The 11,205-nt window shown below is 42.1% G+C and overlaps 1 non-coding gene across 1 annotated transcript; it reads left to right on the top strand.

Moving 5' to 3' along the window:
* The first annotated feature begins 1,766 nt into the window (after positions 1–1,766).
* Trnar-gcg lies at positions 1,767–1,841 on the top strand. The gene has a single exon. It is a non-coding gene; the product is annotated as a tRNA-Arg (tRNA).
* Positions 1,842–11,205: the final 9,364 nt, after the last annotated feature.

The following is an 11,205-nucleotide window of genomic DNA, read 5'->3' as shown; positions in this document are numbered from 1 at the left end:
ATGACTTCACAATTCGCACCAGCCTACATGCATCAAACACCGACTTCACAAGCCCCACCAGCCTTATCAGTGACATCATCACTCTTACCAGTGGCATTATCACAACCATAAGTGTTGTGATCAAACCATGCCATATTTCGCCCCTCATTTCACTTATCCAACCACTCACAGCTTAGTATCAGAATGAAAGAGACTATCAAAATCCAAGATGCCAGAACTAGCCCATTTATGGTAGTGGGAAATTTAAAACGTTCCCTCCCACCAGTTAACCACTGCATAGTATTAAAATGAAACAGCCAGTCCCAATCTAAGATGGCAAGACTGGCCCAGTTTTTCTCTGCAAACCACCACCTCTCCTCCAATCAGAGCCTATTATTTAGACGCCTTTAAAGCGAAAGAGGAAGCTATAGTATAGCTCCAGCCTGGCTCTGCTCAACAATATCTGAATGAGCTGAATCGTTTATCCGAAAATTGCATTTGACGTATTTTCACATATAAAATACGCCATCATAAAACACGCTTAAAAATGCATTAACACCACCTGACTTGCGTAAAATAATACTAGGTTAAATAAATATTGTCAAATATGTTTTCATTCCTGACAAAACAATTGTTTGTACGCTGTCTCACAAGCTGCATTTATAATTTTCATTTCATTATGCAACACGAAAATATTCTAAAAAGCATCAAAAACGCAAAATAAAATCAGCTGTTGGTTTATGTGCCTGTTGCTTGCCATCACCAACAGCTGGCTACACTGATAAACATCAAACGTTTGACTGATGTACACACTTTGCTAGCAAAAGAACCTTCCGAGTAATTATTTTTCAGATCTATGATGCTGGTCGAGTCACACATTGTTAATTCAATGTTCGAAAAGACTGGAAAAATGTGTCCGTGAAGCAAGAAAGTGCAATGTTTACTTCAAGTATCGCAACTACAAACACAAACATATCCGTCAAGTTGTTGTCTAAAATGTGATTGCAATCTACCCCAATTGCATTTTTATGTATAAACACATGTAGCTAAAAATATAATAGAGGTTGACAATCCAAGTCCTAAAAGATCGATATTAACCAACAAATTGGTTGCAAACACAAAACAAATAGGGATTCTGAAGGTAATCATTTCCTGTTAAGCTTGGTGCGAGTCAACCTCACATAAAATATTTACGTTTACAAGGTATATCAATATGTAAAGCTTGTGCAGTGTACTGTCATGACCTAACGTGTTTCAGTAATGTCTCACCACTAATTGAGGAAGGGTGGAGATACATCATCACTATGAAAATATAATCGACGACAGTTCCTGATGCTTAGTACTAATGAGTGGACCTACTCAAGGTGGGTACAAAACGAACTGATTCAGTATTTAGCAGTTGGATCTGTAGTTCTCTAAAACGTTTGGCAATTGGAAAATTGTATCTCTAAAGCCTTTACAGAATTTATTTCCTATAGTTAATTACTAAATAACGCCAGCAAGCAATAAAAATACGTAATGTAAAACAGCGTACACACAAAATAGCCAAAAACCATATTAAAAAGGATGGAAGAAGTGTTTTTATCACTTAAACTGTAACACAAAAAGATTCAATAAAATTACACACACACACACTCACACACACACAGACCTAGGTTTCTATAATGAATATCCTTCCTTCCAGGAGTGCTAGTTCTGCAAGGTTCGGAGGAGAGCTTCTGTGAAGTTTGGATGGTAGGAGACGAGGTACTGGTGGAATTAAAGCTGTGAGGACGGGGCGTGAGTCGTGCTTGGGTAGCTCAGTTGGTAGAGCACTTGCCCGCGAAAAGCAAAGGTCCCGAGTTCGAGTCTCGGTCCGGCATACAGTTGTAATCTACCAGGAAGTTTCAGACCTAGGTTGCTTATTGGGGGTATGCAAGTGTAATTACAGATCTTTATGAAAATTCTTATTCTGGAGTAATATAAGATTGTGGTATTTCTCAAGATATGTAAGATTTCTAATACAAAACGCATTTTATAAGCACAATGAATTTTCACCCTAAGTACTTTCATATCCATATCGTCGTATTACTTATTAAAATACACATAGCTTGCACATTCACACTACTGATAAAAACTTTTAGGTTAAGCAGCACTTGTTAACGACAAAAGTTCCGTTGTTATAGCAAACTTTGCAAGCTCGATGAACTTTCAAAATAAGTATTTTCACATCTAAATTGCTGGTACAACATATTAAATTACACACAGCTCATTTATTGACACTACTTGAATATATAATAGGTTAGGAAGTCCACTATAGTTCGCTCTTTGTACCGTGCAGCAAATTCATCTACATAGTCCGCCTGCTTAGCAGAGCGGTAAAGTATAGCTCGCACGGTTGCTCAGCATGTTCGCTCAGAGCGCTGCCTGCCCTCTGTAATAAAAAAACGTCATCTGACTTCCGCCCAGACCAAACGCAACGAACAGTACCGAACAACTGAAGAAAAAAAAATTGTGGTAACGTGTTTGCCTTCCATGCAGCGGGCCTGGGCTCGATTCCCGTCCTGGCTGGAGATTTTCTCCATTCATGGACTGAGCGTTGTTTTGTCCTCATCATCGTCTCATCATCACCGACGCACAAGTCGTCCGTTATGGCGTCACCTGAGAAGACTTGCAACCCGGCGGCCGTACTTCCCCGCACGAGACCTCCTGGCCAACAACGCCACACGATCATTTCATTTCATCTACATATACAAAAAATAGTTGCTAATCACTCATATGAACACTACTGCACAACTCACTTACAGCTTAAAATGCAGTTGTTGATGAGAATTAGCAAAGTAAACTACACCCATGCTCATAAGTTAAGGATAATTGCAGAATGTGGTGCCACACAACGTGGCACTACACAAAACTGGCGCTAATAGCATAGGCACATAGGGAACAGACACGACACAGATCTGTAAGTCCACGGTATTGGTGATAAGTTGAGAAAACCGTCCCGAAACACATGTGCTACAAAACGCCACTGTTTCCTGCGCATGTACGCCGACATCAATACGGGATATGATCACCATGCACACGTACACAGGCTGCACAACGGGTTGGCATACTCTGGATCAGAAGGTCGAGCAGTTCTTGGGATATAGCTTCCCATGCCTGCACCAGTGCCTGTCGGAGCTCCTGACGTGTCGTAGGGGTTTGAAGACGTGCAGCGATACGTCGACCGAGAGCACCCCAGACGTGCTCAATGGTGTTTAGGTCTGGAGAACAGGCAGACCACTCCATTCGCCTGTTTCAAGGTACTCCTCCACGATGGCAGCTCGGTGGGGCCGTGCGTTATCATCCATCTGGAGGAAAGTGGGGCCCACTGCACCCCTGAAAAGGCAGACATACTGATGCAAAATGACGTCCCGATACACCTGACCTGTTACTGTTCCTCTGTCAAAGACGTGCAGGGGTGTACGTGCACCAATCATAATCCCACCCCACACCATCAAACCACGACCTCCATACAGGTCCCTTTCAAAGACATTAAGGGGTTGGTATCTAGTTCCTGGTTCACGCCAGATGAAAACCCGGCGAGAATCACTGTTCAGACTATACTTGGACTCGGCCGTGAACATAACCTGGGACCACTGTTCCAATGACCATGTACTGTGTTCTTGACATCAGGCTTTACGGGCTCTGCTGTTACCAGGGGTCAGTGGAATGCATCTTGCAGGTCTCCGGGCGAATAGCCTATGCCTGTTCAGTCGTCTGTAGACAGTGTGTCTGGAGACAACTTTTCCACTGGCTGCTGTAAGCTCCCGAGCAAGGCTACCTGCAGTACTCCGTGGCCGTCTGCGGGCACTGATAGTGAGACATTGGTCTTCTTGTGGTGTTATACACTGCGGACGTCCCGTACTGTAGCGCCTGGACACGTTTCCTGTCTGCTGGAATAGTTGCCATGATCTTGAGGTCACAGTTTGTGGCACACGGTGGGCCCGTGCTACGACCTGCTGTGTTTGACCAGCCTCTAGTCGCCCTAGTCTTCTGCCCTTCATAACGTCATCGATAGGCCATTTTCAACACACAGTCACCATTAGCACGTCTGAAATCGTCTGAAAACTTACTCGCTGCACCGTACTCTGACATGCATCAACACACCTCTGCCTATGTGGACTGCTGCCAGCGCCACCGTGCACCGCATGGTCATATCTCGAGGTGATTTAAACCCGCAAACCGCCCACCAGAGCGTTGTTTCACCATGTATCAGCATTATCCTTAATTTATAAGAATGAGTATGTTATATACACGTGTAAAACAGTTCTCCAAAAGACAAAGCTCGATATTCTTACCATACTTTGCAAGCACCATGCACCTTCAAATTAAATATTTCCAGACCTGAATTGTGTGTATACTTACTAAAATGCAAGCAACTTGCTTATTGACAACATTAAATTCATCTATATACATACAAATTGGTTGGTACACATGAGCACTACTGCAGATCTAACTTACAGCTTAAAGTGCACTGAGAATTGACAAAGTAAACAGTGCATCCTAGAATGCATTTAGCGGAGCAAAAGGATCAGAATGCCTACCTTCAGCATGGTACAAAACGTTGTCATTCTCTCCTGATAAACAGTGGAAGCTTGAGAGGAAATGTGTATTCCGTCTGTAATAGATTATAATGTTGCTTTCTCATTAAAGTAACCATCACAGGCTTCCATACCCACTGTAACATATACTGTAATGTTACTGCCTCATTAAAGTAAGCATTACAGAGAGAACGAAAACAATCATTGCGGTGTGTAATACAGAGAGATGATGATCAGGAAGATATGGAAACATTGTTTGTAGCTTTTTGATGCGCCTGATAAAAATTAATTGCAAGGAAGTGAAGTGTATTAAGCAGACACCGAGGTATCTGACCACCATTACCCTGCGTTTAGACATGTAAATATCTAATTTCAAGGTTTATTGTGGTCATAGACAACTGTAAATTATACTCACATATTGCAATAAGCAACCTGGATTTGTGTATGTGTGTGTGTCTTGTGGTACTCGATGAATAATACAATACTTTATCAGCGACTTTTATTTTCGAGAGTTGATTCTGTCTCCATCTTTGGAGATGTCATGCCTCTTTCAACAGTTTTGGTTGTGTTGTGTATGTAAACAAAGCTGGTTCTTCACAGGTTGAGCGAACACCTTCTTCCTTCTTTCATGAAATTGTGTTGCTGTTTAAGTGGTTAAAGTACCTTCTCCCTCCCTTTCTACTAAGGTATTTAGCTATGTTGTGTGTGTGGTGTTTTACACCACATATTATTTTTGTTAAATGCTGGTGTTATTTAGTAGCTGATTATATGAAATACACTGCGTAAATAATTTTTGAAATTTTAGGTCCGATTGGTAAACGTTTTAGAGAGCTATAATTCCTATTGGTAAATACTGAAGCAGTTCGTTTTTTGCTTAACCTCAGCAAGGCCTAGGCTTTTAAAATAAAAATAAATAATTGCCATCGAATATACTTTCGTAGTTACGCATTAGCTCCCCCCTCCCCCTAAACTGGTGATGAAATATTACTGAGAAGCGTTGTGTGGAACTAAAGATCCAATTGATAAATGTTTTAGGGTACCGTAGTTGCGTTTGCAGCAGTTCGGTTTGTTCTTAAACATGATTAGGTCCAAACATTTGTAATAAAACTCAATTATTACTATCGATTACATTTTCTGTGATGCATTATCTTTACGCCTCCCAAGCTGGTCGTGAAACGTTACTGAAAATCTTTAGGTGATGACAGTACACAACATCAGAATTAACATCCTTTAGATACTTTAATATGAGGGTGACTTACACCAAGTTTAGGATTAACTAACTGAATGTAACTACTTAATCCTAAATGGTTACATTCGGAATGCCTATTTGTTTGTATGTCTGTTTTTATAATTTCCCAACACGTAGATCAGTATGGATCTTTTAGAAATAACTTGGAATGTCAATCATGAGTTATTTTTGTGACGACAAGTGTTTACATAGGGAAACAGCATTGAGGTAGTTCACAGACATGTTTTATACTGTTTTTGTTATTGTTATTTCAGTTCTCCACAAAGGAATGGGTCAACAATAGATAAAACCTGCTCTCCAGCCAAAGCAATGGAAAAGATGATTTGCAGTACATAAAACCAGATGACAATAAATGATGATTTCTTAAAAACACATTGGTAGACAATAATAACGAGTCTTGCATAAGTACAGACGACGAGAAATAAAGTTCTTTTTACGAAACACAATGGTGGATAATAGTGACCTTTTTTTAAAATCTTTATACGTGGCTTTTGCTACAGTTAAAATATAATTACTGATGATAATGTAAATGGTGCTAAGGCGTAATGGTGACGCATGAAAATGGTCACCGTTTAAGGAAGGTGCAAAGATAAGTATTGCAATGGGCCCTGAGGAACCACAGGCAGTGATTCAAAGTCAGCAAGGTGTACGAAGAGGGAGGGCATGTTCTGAAGAGTATGTCGCTACTGACGTAGGCTCCAAATGCCGCTCAGATACGTCGAGCCATCAGTAACGGTATTGGAAATGCATGCGCTACGCGTGGAATGCATGATGCTATGTAAATATTGACGAAGCGCGTCCTTCGATGAATGTCGAGCGTCCGTAGACGAAGGTTGGCGATCTTGACCAGAATTTGTTGTAACAAACGACGGCCGCTAGTTAAGCACCACAGAGCGCCGTATGACGACGTGGAACTCCACTCCGAGGTATTTGATAGCACCACTAGGCCCTAGGAGGTCGACACACGCTGGGGCTAACCCGACCCCTATGTTCTTGGCTACCGATTTGGTGACACTGAGGCAGCTGCTGGAAGTCACACAGTATGAGCCTATCATTCTAGTGTGTTGGTTATATCGTCACTGCTGCGTAACACGATCAGCATGTTACTGCGATACGCTCGCTTGCCCGTAACGCGGGTAATGTCACGGGTATAGGAGGAAAGCACAAAACTTCGGTATCGATTTTGTCAGAAACTACGGGCCGCGACATGAAACCCCGCTAGCCAGATACCCAGGACAGGTCCTTCTACAGCATACCTAAGGCTCATCAAATATCCGAGATTAACGGTCTGATGGTCCCCATACCAGAAGATTCCCAGAGCTACTTGTTGTTCGAGACGAAAACACAGCATTCGAACAGCGAAAAAATTCCAAACCATGTCAAATGGTTTCGCGCCGCGCATGTGCAGAAGAATCAGTGCGCAGACACTCAGGGACTATCGGGGATTAGCTGCGGAGCAACCTCAATGGTTCAAATGGCTCTGAGCACTATGGGACTTAACATCTATGGTCATCAGTCCCCTAGAACTTAGAACTACGTAAACCTAACTAACCTAAGGACATCACACAACACCAGTCATCACGAGGCAGAGAAAATCCCTGACCCCGCCGGGAGGAGCAACCTCATTATGTATAAAGCAAACTGTGTTTCACAGGAGTTGTTTCTCCTTAGTTGACGCTGTTACTACAAGAGACTTTCATACACTGACGGAAAAAATATCGCAACACCGAGAAGTTGTGCAAGATAAACGGCATTTGGTAGGCCTGTTTCTACAGCTGAAAGAGGACGTCTATTCGGATTTAGAGCCAGTCATCTAAGGTCCCTAGTAGCACAACCACGAGGATGTTATTCAGGTTTGTTTTAAATACGAGTTGAACGGTCGTGACGGTTAGTTATCTTGGAGATTGGACCTGGTGAGTTGATGTCAGTCAAGAATGCCATTAAGATGACGAAGATGCCATTATTAACAGCCCACTGAGTTTGAAGGATTTCTTGCATGAGAAGCCGGATGTTCCTTCCGCGATATTGCAGAAAGACTTTGTAGGAATGTAGCCACTGTACATGATTTGTGACAGTAGTGTTCACAATAATGCACGGTGGGAAGAAGACCAAGATCTGGGTGGACACGTGGCACTGCCGACAGGGAAGACTGTCGTGTTAGGCTTATGCCTGTGGCTCATCGTACTCCGTCTGCAGCAGGAATTCGAGCAGCAGTTGACACCACGGTGACACAATGAACTGTTACAAATCGGTTACATCAAGGACAACTCCGAGCCAGATGCCTTGCACCGTACGTTCCAATGGCCCAAGACCACCACCGTCTGCGAGTTTAGTGGTGCCAAACGAGAGCTCACTGAAGGGAGCAGCGGAGGACTGTTGTGTTTTTTAATGAAAGCAGGTTCTGCCTTGATGCCAGTGATGGCCCTGTGTTGGGTAGAAGGAGGCCAAGTGAGAGCTGCAACAAGCCTATCAGCTGCCTAGACTCACTGGAAGTACACCAGGAGTTATTCCATGCAGTGGTTATTCCATGCACCCTGACTACTAAATTGTAGTTAGCCTGGAGATTCGACCTGTTGTGCTGCCATTAATAAACAGCATTGTAGAGGGTGTTTTCCAACAGGATAACTCTCGCCCACATAACGTGTTGCACCGCACCATGCTCTACAGAGCGTCGGCATGTTGTCCTGGCCTGCTCGATCACCACATCTGTCTCCAATCGAGCACGTTTGAGACATCACAGGACGACAACCCCAGCGTTATCCACAAACAGCATTAACAGTATCTGTATTGACAGAAGAATTGCGACAGGCATGGAACTCCATCCCACAAACTTACATCCGGCAACTGTATGACACAATGCAAGCACGTTTGCTTATTCTGGCGCTTAAATCAGTTATTAATAAATCAACACTTCACATTTTCATTGGTTTTTCTCGCTCGTACATTAACCTATGAACGTGCAAGGTTGATCACTTAACTGTGTTACCTAGACAAAAGTATTGTCAAAATTTCATTACACTAAATTAATTACTTCCTGGTGTTGCGATTTTTTCCGTCAGTTTTTTTATTTTACTATTTTACTATTGTAAGCGATAGTGGTACGTAATTGTCGGTATTCTTTTGTTACCCTTTCTGTTAAAAAGAATACCCTCTGCTCATCTCCAGTTATACCAGATTATCCACTGTTGAAGAGACTTTAGATAAATATGAACTGGGAAACGGGCTGGTTTCGCAGCGCATTTATTTGTAAAAACTAATAGAAATTCCATCGCTGGCCGGGGTGGCCGAAAGGTTCTAGGCGCTACAGTCTGGAACCGCGCGACCGCTACGGTCGCAGATTCGAATCCTGCCTCGGGTATGGATGTGTGTGATGTACTTAGGTTAGTTAGGTTTAAGTAGTTCTAAGTTCTAGGGGACTGATGACCTTAGAAGTTCAGTCCCATAGTGCTCAGAGCCATTTGAACCATTTAGAAATTCCATCAGGGCCTGACGCCTGTTTATTTGGAGTAGTCTTCATTGTTTCGCAGTAATGTGGAGATTCTATCAATATTGCTTTCTGTGGGTCCGTGCAGCGGTCAAACATGAGTATGGCACAACCTCCATGCTTGAATGCATTTTCAAATACGCAATTTAGTATTTCCGCGTTCTGTCTGCTGTTCGCAGTTTCAGCACAAAGCTGATCCACGACTGGTTGGTTCATTGACTTTACCTTTGACCAGAACTTCTAAAGATATTGTGAACAACGATTCGGACATAGTTATGATCTGCACGCATAGTCCACGGTACTGTATGAGTTGGTATCACTTTTTCTCGATCACTTTCCCTTTAGTCCCTCTGGTAGCGAGAGTCTAGGTGTCAACAGCCCCGAATGGCACCACCAAACGAAGGTGTGTCTTTGAGGTCTGTCTTCGCCATCTTTTATTACTTTACTTGACACGTGTTTATGTAGATTGCGTTTTATGTTGTCTTTGAACCACAAATGTTCCGTGTTTGTCGGAGTTACATGATATATTCCCTTTCCGTCTGTTAAGTAACTTGTTAGTAAATGTCTTTCTGTTCGACCAGCCACTAGCACTCTTCCTGCTTTCTTGCCTTTGGTGATCATCGTTCGTGTAACAGCATCATGGCCACTGATCTCTCTCGCATCTGACACTATTGAAAAGATCGGTTCTGTTTCTTGCATGAAGTACGGTAATACTTATCCCACCAGTGCATTATCAGACTTGGTATTCGAGGCCATTGTAAAACAATATATTCAACGTTGCTTCGCAACTGATTGTTTATCCTTACTGCCACTACATATGCATAGATAGTTAGTTAGTTTCATGTTCTAGGGATCATTTGCACGATAAACCATAATAATACGGAACTAGTAATTTTACGTTCACACTGCGAATTAATTTTTAAATATGGGTATATGCTGAACGTGTTTTGCCCCAGTCAATATTGGGTAACTCTAAGTCACCACCTACTACCAACGTATGCTATTTTGGTGTTATCAAAAGCAGGCTGTATGTGGATAACTCTTAAACCGATGTGTCTGAATTTAGCAGCCGACACTTTATTGCTACTGATATTACGTCCTGCAGGTGAAAGCCTGGAAGATTCTTCCCGCAATGAGTGCACCTATTAATCTATTAAATGAATTAATATGGTGTAGAGATATGCAGTTTCTATATTATTTTAGAAATATTATTGTGAGATACAGTATTGTGAGATATATTATTTATTTCTTCTATTAAGTCTTTTATGACATGTTTTAATATGTAGTTTAATGTCTGATAAGTTCACTGTCGAAAATGGTTAAAATGGCTCTGAGCACTATGGGACTTAACATCTGAGGTTATCCGTCCCCTAGAACTTAGAACTACTTTAACTAACCTAAGTACAGCACACACTTTCATGCCCGAGGCAGGATTCGAACCTGCGACCGTAGCGGTCGCGCGGCTCCAGACTGAAGCGCTTAGAACCGCTCGGCCACACTGGCCGGCAGTTCAGCGTCAAAAGAATGTGCTAGCAGAATGCAATCATAACTTTACTTCACACTCAGTTAATAGAGGAGTCTTACAAATAGTGGCGTAACTACGGTATGCGGACCACCACCCCCTTACTGCTGATATCATCCCATTACTTGTTTAATCCTCAACGTTGTTTATTTGTTATTGAGATCGACACAGATTTATGTGAAGAAAGATAAGCTTTCCAACCATTCAAAACAAGAAACAACACTCAGACCAAATTCGCATTCCTCGCTACAATAATGCGATTCCTATTTCATGTTTTTTTTTTTTTTTTAATGAGCAATGCAAAGCAGTAAGAAAAAAAATAAGAGACACAAAGAACACTTTTAATTTCGTTGAATTGACTCGCTTGTCATAACAGAGTTGCTCTGTTTAGTAACTGATAACAAGAAGG

The sequence above is a fragment of the Schistocerca piceifrons genome, chromosome 2 (genome assembly GCF_021461385.2).
Source record: "Schistocerca piceifrons isolate TAMUIC-IGC-003096 chromosome 2, iqSchPice1.1, whole genome shotgun sequence".
In the NCBI taxonomy this organism is placed as follows: domain Eukaryota; kingdom Metazoa; phylum Arthropoda; class Insecta; order Orthoptera; family Acrididae; genus Schistocerca; species Schistocerca piceifrons.
Note: the sequence above shows the minus strand (reverse complement) of the source record. Positions and strands in the feature narration are given on the sequence as shown.